This window comes from Toxorhynchites rutilus, chromosome 2 (genome assembly GCF_029784135.1).
Source record: "Toxorhynchites rutilus septentrionalis strain SRP chromosome 2, ASM2978413v1, whole genome shotgun sequence".
NCBI lineage: Eukaryota > Metazoa > Arthropoda > Insecta > Diptera > Culicidae > Toxorhynchites > Toxorhynchites rutilus.
The window spans coordinates 335713409-335729691 of NC_073745.1; the positions used below are offsets into that span (position 1 = coordinate 335713409).

General features: G+C 40.5%; 2 protein-coding genes across 2 annotated transcripts in view; one reads left to right on the top strand and one right to left on the bottom strand.

Annotated features, from left to right (window-relative positions):
- LOC129770992 (zinc finger MIZ domain-containing protein 2) overlaps positions 1-6374 on the bottom strand; it is a 216496-nt gene extending 210122 nt beyond the window's left edge. Inside the window, exon 1 of the mRNA XM_055774218.1 lies at positions 4487-6374. The gene's annotated coding sequence lies outside the window, so the exon portion shown is untranslated. The remainder of the gene's footprint in view (positions 1-4486) is intronic.
- LOC129770993 (putative alpha-L-fucosidase) overlaps positions 1-16283 on the top strand; it is a 442537-nt gene that overhangs the window by 365249 nt on the left and 61005 nt on the right. The gene's annotated exons all lie outside the window — the stretch shown is intronic.

A 16283-nucleotide genomic window follows, 5' to 3' on the forward strand; every position in this document is an offset into this window, starting at 1 on the left:
GGAGTAAGTTTAATTTCGTATTTATTTAGCTTTTTCTAACATTTTGGATCTTGTCTTGTCTTGTTTAAGAAACAAAAGATAAACGAAGAGCAATTTACCTGCCTGGTGGCATTTTTAGAACGAAGTTCTGACGTATCCAGAAGACGTAAATTTGTTTATTTGGATTCGGTAAATGCGCTATGGGATGTAATTAAGGATTTAAAATGTAGTTCCCGTAGGCCAATTGAAACATGGCGGAGGTCTACTTCCGATTGTCCTGAATGAACAGAAATTTTTTTGTTTCTATTTTTAGGATTAGACTAAGAGAGAGTTGCAACACCATAAAATGGCAATGGAGGCCACTGGCCCAAATACGATCATGATTGATTATGTATAATGTTGATTTGTTGATGTTTTGAATATAAAATAATCACTGTAAAGTTTTTCCAACATTGCAGAGCTAGTTTTTTGTAATTCAAACATTCACAATTGGCGGACCAGACCAGAATCAGGACGATTGTTATAACTTTTTACGTTATAGATATTTTCAACGGTATTGTTTTGAACATATACTTTGAACGAAAGAATATTAAAAAAGTGATAATAAGTATCAATCAAGGAAAAAATGAGTCTATCATTGCAAAGCATTCACAGGATACTGTTTTTAGTTTCTAGTTCTTTTTCCATAATTTTGATATCCGTCTAAATAAAATCTGAATCACTTTCCGTTTTTGTCAAATTTCTTGAAACCCATCAGATGTTTTCTATGAGGATTATGCTTCTGACCGACGCTGCTGACCAGTTTCTGTTCAAATAATTATATCAAACATCATGTCTCGTATACCAAATTAAACGAGAATGGGAAGGATAAGATGAATAAACTTCAGAATCCCATATATTCTGAGATATAGAAGATATTATTATTCATCAAAATTGTAGAAACGGGTTTATAAAAAATGATTCTAAATATTTCTCACTATTAAAACGAGTAAGACAGAGCTAAGTACAAGAGTATGCGAGATTTCGATTATTAAACATAATACTGGGTAGCTTTGATATAACGTACATTTTACTTTCAAAATTGTACGTTGTATCGAATTGTACGTTATATCTAAGCATAATAAAGAACTCGAAAACGTAACTTATATTACATTATTGTGTTGATGTTTGAGTAAGTTTAAGGAATAAATTCAACTAAAAGACGAAACCAACCTTTCTCATGATGTTTGTCTTCGTAATGTTGATTAAAATTTGATTCATTTACAATCCGGAATCGCGAAACAGTTGTATTTCGGAACTGGTTAAAAGTACAAATCAAGCTTTAGTGTCAAAATACAGATAATTTAATGTTCTTTCAGAAAACCAATATTCAAAAAAAGTGTACGTTATATCGAGGTAAAATGTACGTTATATCGAGGGTACGTTATAACGAGGGTACGTTATATCGAAGTTTCCCTGTAGTCATGTTTTATCTCTAGCGTAGAATTACATTCCCATATGTTCAACAACTACATTATTCCCGAGCAACCAAGTATTCCTCCTCATCTTTGAGCCAGCATCTGATTCAGCAAACTAATCATCGAGGTATAATCGCAAACTTGTTGTTCTAAAATATACGATCAATTGAATGGAATATTATCTCATACGCTGTATTAATTTTACCTGCATAACGTTCAAACGTCCGAAATAAGGCAACCGACACAACGTTCAAACACCCGACATTATGCAACCAACATGACTCTTATAAACGAGAATGAACACTTTCACTTCACGGAGTTCATTTTCATACGCAGCTGTCCGTGACAATGATGATAGACACAAAAAGATTAAGTGAAGTGTAAGTGACGTGAAAGCGTATGTGGCAGTGATGATCGTGATTAGGCCCGATATTTTCCGATTTCCGATTTTTTGGATCGATTTTTTGTACTCGACAAAATCGCGAAAATCGACCTTTTTTCGATTTTAGAAGGATTGTTTGTAGGTTTGTTTTTCAGTGCACATCGATTTGAGTCTGGTGAAAATAATGGATCGCTTCAATAAGCTTGTTGACGAAGTCAGTCTGATTCTTCTATGATTAACTTCCGTACTATGCAGACAGGATCGCAACTAGCGGCAGCTACTGAGGGGCGCACGGCACTGCAATCAGTGGCTCATACGATCACTGAACTGGATAGTGACATCAGTTCCAGTCGAAAGGTTGTTCGATAGAACTGGCGCTAAAACCAAGATTTGTATTTGAATAAAAAGTCACAGGAGGGTTGTGCCCGAGACACGACCGCATATTTGGCGTAGGATTCCGTTAGGCTATCTGTTGATTTTGAATATGTTTGAAGAATTACATCGTTGAACTCTTTGATAATGATTTGGTGGCCCTGAAAAGGGCTGCTTTGTTTGGTTGTCGGGTATTGTTTGTTCACTCCAACAGTGTTTACCGAGTAATGATGACAGAAGGATGGTAGACAGTCGGTGGTTGGCGTATCAGATAGAAGATACTGATGTGGAACGAGATATGATGAAAACCGCCCACTGAGATCCTAGACGAGATGACTCCTGTGATATGTGTGGAAGGAAAAAAGGAAAAAAAACCTCACCAATGTAATATAAGATAATTACTAATACCGAACACAATTATCAATTTTTCTCATCAGTAAAAACATATTGCTTTAATATAGAGAAAACATATTTTAAAGCTAAACTTTCCTTGGGTCTAAACTTTCCTTGGGTGAAAATGAACACAACAAAACAGACAGCTTAAACCAAACGACCCGTTCTCAAGCGGAAACACACTTTGGTTTTTATTTATGAAAATTGAAATAAATCGTTTCATATATCAAATCATATTTAACACAACTGCTACCGTATACAATTTTACTTTTACTTTTGTGCTAAATTTTTCACAATCCTATCACTCACCCTACTTGCAATACAAAAATGTCCCCGACTTGCATATATTTGTAATGCCGATTTCCCCCAGGCAGCTTGGTTTTGATGTCTCTGTTAGGGATCCGCCACATGTTTCGTCAATTTCGTCCAATCAGAATTGGGTATTTCCGTTAGGATAGGGGTTAAGATTTTTCAATTGTTCGATAGTTAGTTTCATGACATATATTATTTTCTTCAAAATGAAAAATTGTTATGGAGTGCCGGAACCGATTGACGCAAAAATTTCATCAATCCATCATGAAATGACTGAGCAATAGCGTTCGACAATTTGGACAATTTTCGAGATGTACTCGATTTACGATTTTCAATTTGTACCCCAATATGTTCCCGAAAGACGTAATCCTACGTCAAAATTAAATAATTTGAAAAAAAGGCTTTGGATTTTCCAAAGATCCATTCTCTGGTAGCGATTTAAATAGTGAATTGATCCTTACACTTTTTTGAAAATCGATTCGCCAAAAATATCGATTTGGATTCCTTGCCTAGCAAAACAATTTTCTTAAGAAAGTTTGCAATTGTCTTTGTCAACGTACATTGTTATGTCAAACAACTCTCAATATCTTTTACATTGAAATATATAGAAGGGGTCTTAGGTATGAGCCTTAGGGCAAACCCGTATAACTATTTCCGGAAGTTGTCAGTTGTCCCAGGGTGAAATTTGTTCGCTTTTCTAACAATACAGAAAGCTATTCAAAATTCCAGAGAGTACACATTTGTGCAGATTGTTTGACAGAATTCAATGGAAACCGAATCAAAAGCTTCTTAAATGTCCAGGAACACTGAAGCAAGTTGCTCCCAAAAGCCAATTTAAGATCTGTGGAAAGCAGCGCTAGACAATAGTTTGTTACTTAACTCTTACGAAACCCAAATTGTATACTTGATAGCAGATTATTTTTCTTAACTCATTGATTGAGTCTCCGGATAGTAATTTTCTCCAAAAATCTCCCAATGCAGAAGGGTATGAAAATTGGACGATATGAGTTATAGTCAGACGCTGGTATGCTTTTGAATGGTTATTACTTTGATCTGATCAGTTGACTCATCCAAACGGTTTTCTTGTAGGGAATTGAGTAAGTCTAGCAAGCTTCTTTTTATGATATCAGGATGGTGGCGGATTTTTCTCAAATGTTTTGTTCTCACGTAGTTTCCTGGAATTTTACAGTTCTTCACGAATATCAGCAGATTGTGTATTTTGTGTCAAATTTCCAAACGATTCACATTCCACATTCCTCCTTTCTCACAAGTATTCCCAATCCAATCGAGCATTCATAAACCGGCCTTCGCGGGGAAGGCTCGTAGCAACGTAGCAACTAGAACAGGTGTCCTCCAGCTTCAACAAATCCACACTTGTCCTCCACACTCTCCCTCTCCCTCACAACAATCCTTCGGCAGCAGCTGCCAAGGAACGAAAGGCAGCCACACGATGAATTTCGAAAATATCACCTGCGCCGCATCGCACTATCATCACACACGCGACCAACCAAACATTCGTCGTAATCAATAGGATCAGAACACCTTCACCAGCAGTAGTAACAGCAGCAGCATAACAGGTCCTTCAACCTACCTGTTTATTAATTAATGCACTCCTCGGAAATAATCCCTTCATCCGATTCGATGCAGCCTCATTCGGTTCCACCGCTAATCCGTAAAAGGGTAACAAAACAGTTACTCTTCGCCTGTTACTTTCTTCGGTTTTTTTTTGTTGCTTCTTTTGTTTCCTTTTGTTTTTGGCCCCTTTCTTTGGTCCTCTAATCTGTCCACACAGTTCACTCTTTGCTCCCTATAGTCCACAGGTCAATGAGAACAGCTGGAAGTTGGACGCGCGCGCACACACAAACACACATACACACACTGCTCCTTTTTGCTCTCCTTTTCTCCCTCTCTCTCTTCCACTTCTTCGTTTATCTTTTCAAACTCACCCACTTGCTTGCTTGCTTGCTTGCTTCTTCGTGTTTCACGTGCTTCACTGCTATTGTGTTGTGATCGGAGGTCTTCGTGCGGCGATGAAATGACACTTTTCTCGCGTTCTTCCCCTCCCACTCTCGCACTCTGTGGAAAACCCTTTTCTTTTTTTTTCAAAATTTGTTTGGATGCACACCTTTTCCTTTCAATCACTCTTGAATTCTTTTACTTTTTTCGCTCGTTTTGCTGTGTTTGATTTTTGCACACTTTTCGGTACTCTCTATTGGAGTGTTGTTATTATTTTCTGCACATACACACACTCCTTTCACAATTGCTGCCTCTTTTCCGATTGTATATTGTTGCCACACCGTTTTTTCTCTCTCTTGTTTTGGTGTTTCTTTTTTTTTTTTGGCTCCACGAACACACACTCACTGATTGCTGATTATCGAGTATTATCAATTTTGCTCAGGATGTTATTGGTTGACACTTTGTTTTCGGTTTCTTCGCCACTTTTTTTTGTTGAATGTTGACTTTGCTTGTCTTCACGATCAACACCACGCACTTAATCCTTGATACCGCTTTCTTTACAGAGCTCACAGCTGATGAACACAGCAACTCTCGGCTTTAGGGAGTTTCTATCCCCTAACGAACAATCACTCGGTTTTATTTCCACTAATTTTGGGCTTTTCGAGGATGGGAAATAGAAAACCCTACAAACAACACTCGACACACTTTTTCCTGTACCTTTTTTCCTCCACCAGCACTCTCTAATCCTCCCTTCTTGCCATTTTTCCTATTTTTATTTTCGTTTGTTTTGTACCTTTGGTTCTTCCGCCGAAAACTTAAAAAAAAAACACAACACACCGACGATGACAACAACAATGATCGACAGTTGGTACCGAATTCTCGTCGTTCGTCGTCTCGATCCTTTCTATACAGCAGATGCAATTTTTGTCTACAATCCCCGAGTTTCCTGCTTCCTTCCTTTTTCACTTTTTTTTTTCGATCCTTTTTGTTTCCTTCCACACAAGCACACTGTATTTCGGCTTTCGTCCTCGCGTCCTCCTGTGACACACAGTCTGCTCCTGTTGCGGTGTCCGCTTCCGAAAAGGGGGTTGTCCCGAAAACTACACGCACTCCGCTTACGGTTGTTATGACGGGGGGCCCAAACTCAGTCCCATACACAACGCACAGTCCACGGGATGTATTTTGTGTTTTCCTGTATTATTTCTTTTCTGTGTTCCACGGCAACTGCTTGCCAACAACTGCTCTCGCTCTCTCGGAGATCGCGCGTCAAGTCGAGAGGTAAACGATAGACTAAACAGCCCGTCTGATATTTGGCTCGGCCATGGTGCGAGACGAGCACGCACACACACACACACACACACGCACACACAGCAGTATATCGAATGGCCCCGACAGAGAATAACAACAATAGCAGAGTGGCAGCCGCTTCGGCTTACCTTCGGCGGATCACTCTGTACTCTGTGCTGCGGCGGCGGTACTCACGTTCACGTTCGGGGCTTCGGCTCGGTTAGCCGTTTTACTGGGGTGTCTCTGGGTGGTTGAGTGACTACCGCTGTGTGTCCTCCAGCGCACATCAAATTGAACTGAGTGCAACGTCACAACGCCGTCAGCACGAGAGGGAGTGAGTGAGAGACAGTGAGCTCGTATGCACGAAGCAAGGAATGCAAAAAAAACACAGAAACGATTGCTTTGCTGGAAAAATACTACGTTTAAGCGGAGAGAATGAGCGTGCGAGCAATGCGATAAATTGAGAGAAGCGAAAATTAACTCACACTCCACGCATGGATGGTTCGGAACGAGGGGAGAAGAAATTGGTGATATGATTACTGTTCTTGTGAAGGCGGCGGAACGAATCAATTAGAATTGGTGTGTTATTTATTTGTTTATTTTATATTTTCTTATTTTGTAACGGTCGGTCCCAGTGATCAACATTTTTCTAACGAAAAGCTTAACGTCAGTCTCATGGGACCGATACGGGCCTTAACGTGTTAGATTACACAGTTGAGTTGCATGAATTTGGCTCTTTCCAAAAAATAATTTTCATTTGAGCATGGTTATTAAAAAAAGGGGAGGGTTATATCTATGATACAACCGCAAGGTTGACGTGGGACTACCTTAGCTTAATTATCATTTGTTTGTATTGATTAAATTTTTGATTGAATGAAACAATTTGCGAATTCAATTGAATTCAATATATTTGCGTTGTGAGTAAAAAGTTTGAACAAATGCCATGTCTCTAGTGTCTGCACGATCTTACCAGGTACCTAAGTTTAGAAGACCGTTTAGGGAAAAGCACTCTAGTCTGCACAAAGGCAAGCTAGTACAAAAGTACTAGCAGTTTGCATTTATTTGCAATGCCGATTTCCCCAGACACCTTGGTTTAGAAGTCTTCATAGGTAAACAGATTTCAGTCGGAACAAAAATACTCCCGACCTGTATGAATTTGCAATCCCAATTTCCCTAGACACCTTGGTTCTGAAGCCTATGTTAAGGAAACATATTTTAGTCGGAACAAAAATGCCCCCGACTTGCATGTATTTTGCAATGCCAATTTCCCCACGCTCCTTGGATTTGAAGTCTGTGTTAGGGAAACACATTTCAATCGGAACACAAATGCCCCCGACTTGCAAGAATTCGCAATGCCAATTTTACCAAGCTCCTTGAATTTGAAGTATGTGTTAAGGAAACGCACTTCAGTTGGAACAAAAATGCCCCCGACTTGCATGTATTTGCAATGCCAACTTCCCCACGCTCCTTGGATTTGAAGTCTGTGTTAGGGAAACACATTTCGGTGGGAACAAAAGCTCCCCCTACTTGCATGTATTGTGCAATTCCGATTTCCCCAAAGCTGCTTGGTTCCGAAGTCTGTGTTGGGGAAACCGTAAAGTGGGCCAATCAAATCGAGACAGTTAGGGTGTTTAGATAACGCTTAACATTTTACAGTTATTCAATTATTTATCTAATGAAAAATAACATTTTATTAATTGCGATATATGTGTAGAAATATTCCCTATCAATTGATGCAAACATCTTTCCGATCCAGTAGAAAATGTTCGAGTTGTAAGCATTCGAAATCTTGCATTTTTACCTACATGTTCAGTGTTTATGTTTTCATTTTACCCCCCATATATTCCGGTTAGACGTAGTCCCACGTCAAAATCGGGAAGTTCAATTCGAAGTAGACCACTTTTGATGTCTGATTTTGACTGCGTCTAACCGGAAGATATTGGGAGTAAAATGATGCTTACAGTAAACTGAGATAAACAATTAAATAATTGTGAAATGTCAAACATTATCCAAACGTCATTATGCGCCTCGTTTTGATTGGTCCAATTTATTAGGCCATCGTTCTAGCGGTAGCAGCGGCAACGAGTTTTGATTTTGTTGTGCCCATGCACTAAAAATCTCCGCAGGCTGCAGACTTTCCATCGGCCGAAAGGTTTGTACGGTATGGCTAGACCTAACTGAATCGATGAATTGTGCGAGTATGCATATCTCTGCGTAGTGATCAAGAAGTCGATCAAACTATTGGACGATAAAATGCATGCAGTCGAGGGCTTCAAGGCCACAGTTCTACGAATATCATCAGCAATGACCAACGCACAATTGTAAACCATCGCTTTCGTGTAATCGACCCAGCACACAGTGATGATACTGATGCTAAATTGCCTGTGGCTGCATTCAGTTTGTCTAGAACAGTGCATTGGCAATATGAGGACACATATTTTGACATCGCGAGAACAAGAATGAATCTATTGGCACTTTTCAGGGCCACCAAACCATTCACAAAAGATTTATTAGAAATTATTACGAGTTATTAGAATACGATGCATTCTAAAGCGATGTACGAAATAATAATACTTCACGAAGGAAAACAAATAAAACAATATATGTGGGGCTTAGAATGAAAGGGGTGTAAGTGATTTGATCGATTTCTCTACATCGACTCTCTCTTTTGGTCATAACTTAGCAGCAAATACATTCTCAGCTGTATTTTACAATGTGGCAGATAGGTCAGAACCCCGTCTATCGGATTTTATAGCAAACTTAAATTGGAACGTTTTTGCAATTGAGTTATTAACTAAAGAAAAAGTTGATGAAGGGAAATCGATCAAGTCACTTACACCCCTTGCATTCTAAGCCCCTCATATTTGAAAATATAATTAACAAAGGCTGTCCCCTATGTGTAGTCTTACGTCGCTCCGGTTTTGTCCCTGACATCACTCACCCGTCTTTTTTTCAGCAACCTGTGTAGTTGTGTTTTACTGACCTATACTTTAGTATGTCTGTAAGTTAAACAAAGCTAAAGTTTACATTTGGTCCGTCGTGAACTGTTCAAAACTCGCCGAACTGTTTTTAATTACTCGCCGAATAATCATTTATCGGCACACGACTCGGGGAAAAACTAAACATAGCCAATCCGATTACGATTGGAAATTTCTGAAAATTCAAGGTAACTAGAAGCGTCTGCTTTAGGAAAGTTGTATGTAGAAAAAGCGTGAAGACATAAGTTCCCATATAAAGTCAATTCAGAAAAAAAGAGTACGACGTATGGATTTCAGTTAAAACAGAACAAAAATATCCATATACGATGGCTTGAAGCAACTAAATATACACTCACTTATCTCCGTTTTGCGCTCTTCTCAACAGAAGCCCTTTCTGTTAATATTGCCAGTCTAGATAAGCTTAGCTGTCATCCTTTGTGGAGAGAGTTTTCCTACCGTCATGCGAAACCAAATCACTGACAAAATTCCAGAACATTTAGTTTCTTGGTGAGCTGACGATAGCCTAGCATGATGATTAACCAAAAAATTGTGTAGCTCAGAACTTCAATGTAATGGCGTCAGTTTGATGCACTGATTGCAATGCCAGAGACATCAACGAGTGAGTACTTTGGTTGCGTCCACAGCTCAATCCGAAACGAAGACATGTGATGACGCAAGACAAGGAAGAACAGGCGATTGTCATTGCTTTGAATACAGAACGATATTGAAAGTTTGCCTTCCTTCCTTGCTTGAGACTTTAAACTTTTTCAGTTCATTCGTCTCTAACCTTCAAACAGGCCCTTGGAAAACTTTACTTTATCCATCATATTACTCCTCCACCCCCATTGCCTTGAGAAAGGCATTCGATCCCTCGCCGTCCAGCTCGCCCAGCAACGATGTTGTTCAGTCGATTTTTCCTCACGAAGAATGAAAGTTCGCCTCAGCGAGATCCACTGTTTATGCTCTAAGCAAACATTCCGCTTCGTTGCTCGTTATTGACAGCTCTGTTCGGGAAAACACACAAATGGACAGAACAAATGTATGAGGAAATGGGAATGCTTCCAATTTTCATCAATTTAAAGCATATACAGATTGGATTTGTAATGTATAGCATATCAAACAAATCTTAGGGAATTTCCGATTCGTTTGGTATATAAATCGCCAAAATCCGTTCGCGACAGAAATAGTTATTAACGTTCACTTTATTTCATAAAAACGTGACCTGTTTTCTGATTTGGCACCCTTAATGAAAGACGTAGTTCTACATCAAAAGAAAGTTCTCCCAGTTTTCATGAACTTAAGCCGTTTAGAAATTAGCGTATTGTAATGTATAGCATATCAAACAAATCTTAGAGAATTTCCGATTCGATTGGTATGCAAATCATGAGAATTCGTTGACAGTAAAAATAGTTATTAACATTAACTTTTAAAACGTGACTTATTTTCTGATTTGGCACCCTTCCTGAAAGACGTAGTACTACGTCAAAAAAAATCGGTGAAAACGCTATGGTCTGGAAAGCTATTCGTAGCTGCGGTAACATTTTGCAATCGGTCATTGCAACTGTTTCGATGAACAACGAAATTTGCCGACTTCAAAACCAAGCAGCACTGGATAAATCGGCATTGCAAATACATGCAAGTCTGGGGCATTTTTGTTCCCACTGAAATGTGTTTCCCTAACACAGACTTCAAACCCATGGATCGTGGGGAAATTAGCATTGCAAATACATGCAAGTGGGCGGCATTTTTGTTCCGGGTGAAATGTGTTCCCCTAACACAAACATCTAATCCATTGAGCGTGGGGAAATTGGCATTGCAAGTTCATGCAAGTCGGGGGCATTTTTGTTCCGACTGAAATGTGTTTCCCTAACACAGATTTCAAATCCATGGAGCGTGGGGAAGTTGTCATTGCTAATTCATGCAGGACCTTCTTTGTTTCGACTGAAATGTGTTTGCAGACATCAAAACGAAGGTGTCTGGGGAAATCGGCTTTGCAAATAAATGCAAACCGCGAGTACTTTTGTACTCGCTTACCTTTGTGCATACTAGAATATGTTTCCCTAACGCGGTCTTCTAAACTTGGGAACCTGGGAAAATCGTACAGACACTAGAGGCGAATGAACTTTCATGAAATGATCAAATATTACTACGTGTTAGTCGATTTGAGGCCTTTTGAAAGTAACGTAATTGACGATGATGGTGTAATTGAATATTACGATTTTTCGGGAATTCAGGATAATTTTTCATAGTGCTCCCGACTAACATGCCGGGCGTTCGGGTTCGATTCCCGTTCTAATCGGGGGAATTTTTCGTCAAAGAAATTTCCTCCGTCTTGTACTGTGGTCACGCGTATTCTAAAGCTTGCCACTCAGAATGCATTCAAGGCGCGTTGTTTGACATAGAAATCTACACTAAGTACTAATAAAAATGACGCGAGTAATACTACGTTGAAGTGGCGAAATTCCTCTAGGAACGTTAGTGCCATTCAAGAAGAAGAAGAAGGATTGATTCTAATAAAGAAATGTAATAAAGTGAATGTGCTGAGTTATTACATTGTTTGAGATTTAATTGTTAAGATTAAATTATCTATCATTTTGTGATCAATGTTCGAAAAATCAATTTTTTCAGAATAACACACTCCGTAATGATAAATTATTAAAACACAATAATTCAAATATATCCAAACGTCATGCACGTGACACACTCCTAGCAGAATCGCTACCATCATTTACCGCATCCTCAGGGTAAGCAGCGCAAAGAGGATCACCGATATCGAAACTCCACTTGAAAACCGAGAATGAGATAGCGTGAAATACATGCGTGAGTAGAATAATATCATTTACTGATCCAATGGAATGGTTCACGGATGGGACGCGACGAGGGGCTTTGCTTGTTTGCTTCCGCTGCTCCCAAACAGCACAAGCATAAGCATACCTTCATCACAATACACTCCAGACCAACCAACCGATCGACCGTCGGACCGACCGAACGAGTCGAGTCGAGTCGAGGTCGAAAAAATTCATTCATTCCAAAACGCTAGCATCTGCTTACTCGCTCCCTCCCTCGGGACGAAATGCTCTAGACTGCTCACACTCGCGCGAGGGAACGACGAATCGTTTGTGACATCGATTGCACGAAACAGTTTTGGTTTGGAGCGGAAATGTGGGCGCACTCTCGGAAAGGGGTGGACAGGCGGGAAAACGATGAGCGAGTTTGATTTGAGAATTCAATTTGAAATATTTGTAATTTGTTAACTACTCCACATACACCGTGCGCGGATCAGCTCGAGTCACGAACGTGAGCGCCCTCGGCTCTGAAAATGAGAGCGAGAGCGCACCGTCCAACAGAGTGAGAGAAAGAGAACAGTAGAGTGGAAGCAGATGTTGATGGAAATACGGAGCAACAAAAAAAAAACAAAAACAAATCTATGAACGGATCAGGATGACAATGGGAAAAAAGACGCGCGTGCGAGTTCTCCTCCAGTCGTGCTGAGTGCTCGGAAAGTATTTATTCAATCGGTTTTGACGAGGTGGTGGCGCGGGGACTGGTTCGGAAAAATATTTACTACTCGAGAGTGATCATTTACGAAGCGTTTAACTCACACACAATTAGCTTCCAGAAGAGCGTGGAGCGAAGGTTGAGTGTGCGCGCTTACAAGCAATCACTCACTCTCTAGTCTTTCTCTTTTACATCTCTTTCCGAGCCACCGAAATCAACCGTGTATAGTGGGAGTAACTCGCAACAAGCAGAGCGCAAAGCACGATGAAACGAGGGAGCCGCAAGTCAAAGTGACAGGAAAAACTCCTTATCTCCTTACTCGTTGCTTTTATTACTATTATTGTTATTGTGTTTATGCTCAGTCGTTGATATCGGTGTCGCTGCTGCTGCTGTTGCTCATCGCCGTGTGTATAGACCAGACACAGACGGGGCATATTCCGTAGCGTAGCGAGACGGCTTGGCTATGTGTGTGAGTGCCCGAACGAATGAACGAACGAACGAATGCGTTCTTCGGTGGCGCTGTATGTGAGAGAGTACATGTGCGCGAGCGAACAGCAATTGAAACGAGAGTGTAACCGAGAAACATCTTTATGCTATGAATTTGCTTTTATGTATATTTATTTGATTTTATTACACATGGAGTCCCGTCGCTCCTTTTCGAAGTCGTCTTTTTTCCGCCGCCACCGTTCGAGCGGATTTACTGGCGATGGTTCTCGCAAATTGGGTTTCTGAGTTTCGCAGGAAAAAGGCGATCTATTGCTCATTTTACTGACTTTTGTTTATACAGGTTAGACTCAATTATACACTGTTTAAAAAATATATATATATTTTTTTTTTCTAAATATGGATTATTTAAAATATAATATTTGAACTTTATAGTGAAATTTATTTCACTCCTATGAGTAGAATGAAGGGGGTCTTCGTAGCCACTTGATTACGCGTTCGCTCACCAAGCGATCGATCGTGAGCTCAAACTCAGGGCCCTCAATTGACCATCACGCAAACATCATCAGCGATGGAAATCGATCCACGGTGACAAAAAATTATTCCTCCGTGGTCGAAATGAGAAAGGTTAGACCGAACAAACTGCGTGTTGTCGTGGCTGATCGGAAGCAAGCTAACGAGATTGTTGTCGACAATAGATTCATCCTAGAATATCGCGCCTATGTGCCCTGCCATAACGTAGAAATTTCGGGGGTGATTACAGAAACGGGTCTGACGAGCGAATTTATAAAAAAGGGAGATGGCAGATTTAAAAAGCTTCCTCGGTCGATAGTTAAAATTTTGGACTGCCAACAGTTAGGAAAAGTGTCCCAGGAAGAGGGAAAAACAAACTTCACGCCGTCCGACTCGTTTCGAGTAACTTTTGCTGGTTCCGCCCTCCCTGACTACGTTATGGTAGACAAATTGAGGCTACCACTGCGACTCTTCGTGCCAAAGCCCATGACTTGCAACAAATGCAAGTCAGTTGGTCACACAGCAGATTATTGTGCCAACAAGGAGCGCTGTGCCACTTGCGGAGAGCAACATGTGGGGAAATCATGCAGTGCGACTGAGCATAAGTGTCCATATTGCGGAGGATCCCCACACGTGCTCTCAGCTTGTGAAACTTACAAGAGTCGCTGGGAGAAGCAGAAGCGCTCTTTAAAGGAACGCTCGAAACGTACTTTTGCGGAAATTTTAAAGGGCGCTTCTCCACTGGCTCAACAACAACAACCAATCTCAACACACAATACCTTTTCCGCGTTGCCAGTTGATGAAATGGAAGCGGACACAGCTAGCGAGGGCACACCGTTTATTTTCAAAGGGAATCCCCGGCGCAAAAATGTGACCACTCCCAAAGTTCAAGAACAAGTCCCCACGGTTATATCCTCTGTTATCTTGCCTAAAAAATCGAGTGCAGCGGACAAGCAAAATCAGGTTCCTCCTGGCTTCCGTGGGAATATTTCATTTTCGAACGACCCAGCACTCGAGGGGACATCAAAAACCCCAACTGTCCCTATTTTTCCGTCCAGTTCAACTTCCCAATCGGGATTTATAAAGTTGTCTGACCTTTTGGATCAAATCTTCAAGTGTTTTAATGTTTCCGACTCCATCAGAACCATTGTCATCTCAATGCTTCCAGTATTAAAGACAATTTTGCAACAATTGATGCAAACATGGCCCCTCCTTGCAATGATTATCTCTCTTGATGTCTAATTTAAATTGAGAGGTCGGAGATATCACTGTTTTACAGTGGAATTGTCGTAGTCTTATCCCTAAATTGGATACATTCAAATTTTTAATTCATAACTTCAATTGTGATGTTTTTGCTCTGTCCGAAACTTGGCTTTCTTCGCGAGATGATATCTCTTTCCACGATTTTAATATTATACGCTTGGACCGTGATGATAGATACGGAGGGGTGCTTTTGGGGATCAATAAGTGCCACTCATTTTTTAGAATTGACCTTCCACCTATTGGAGGGATCGAAGCTGTTGCTTGTCATGCAAACATCAGAGGCAAAGACCTCTGTATTGTCAGCTTGTGATGGCCTCCGAGAGCTGCGGTTAGCCGCAAACAACTTGTTGACATGTGCTCACTCCTTCCTGAGCCACGATTGATCTTGGGAGACTTCAACTCTCACGGAACTGCCTGGGGGGAACAGTACGACGACAATCGTTCATTGTTGATATATGAACTTTGTAACAGCTTCAATATGACCATTTTGAACACTGGGGAAACAACACGTGTACCTAAACCTCCTGCTAACCCAAGTGCTCTTGACCTCTCGCTTTGCTCGAATTCACTATCGTTAAATTGCAAGTGGAATGTAATCCAGAACCCCAACGGTAGTGATCACTTGCCAATCAAAATTTCCATCACCATTGGGTCGAATTCTTCTGAATCTATAAACATGGCATATGACCTCACAAGACACATTGACTGGAAAAAATATGCGGACGCGATTGCTCTAGCCATCAATTCCAGAGATGGTTTGCCTCCATTGGAGGAGTATAACTTCCTTTCTCGTTTGATATATGACAGCGCGGTTCGCGCTCAAACGAAACCCATCCCAGGTTCCACCATTCGCCGAAGGCCTCCCAATCCATGGTGGGATAGCCAATGTTCCATGCTTTATGTAGAAAAATCGAATGCATTTAAAGCTTTTCGGAAACGTGGAACCCCTGAAAATTTTCAAATGTATTTAGCCCTTGAGAATCAGTTCAAAAATTTGATCAAAGGGAAAAAACGTGCTTATTGGCGAAATTTCGTGGGAGGTTTGTCACGAGAAACGTCAATGAAAAAATTATGGAAAGTGGCTCGAAACATGCGAAATCGCTCATCAACGAATGAAAGCGAAGAATATTCACATCGATGGATTTTTAATTTTGCACGGAAGGTTTGTCCTGATTCCGCTCCTGTGCAAAAAATTGTTCGAGACATACCACAAGATAGGTGCGATCTTGATTCCGAGTTTTCGATGGTAGAATTCTCTCTTGCTCTCCTTTCTTGTAACAATTCGGCTCCAGGATCGGATAGAATTAAGTTCAACTTGTTGAAAAACCTCCCTGGTGTGGCGAAACATCGCTTGTTGAATTTATTCAATCGGTTTCTGGAACATAATATTGTTCCAGATGATTGGAGACAAGTACGAGTTATAGCTATTCAAAAACCTGGAAAGCCCAC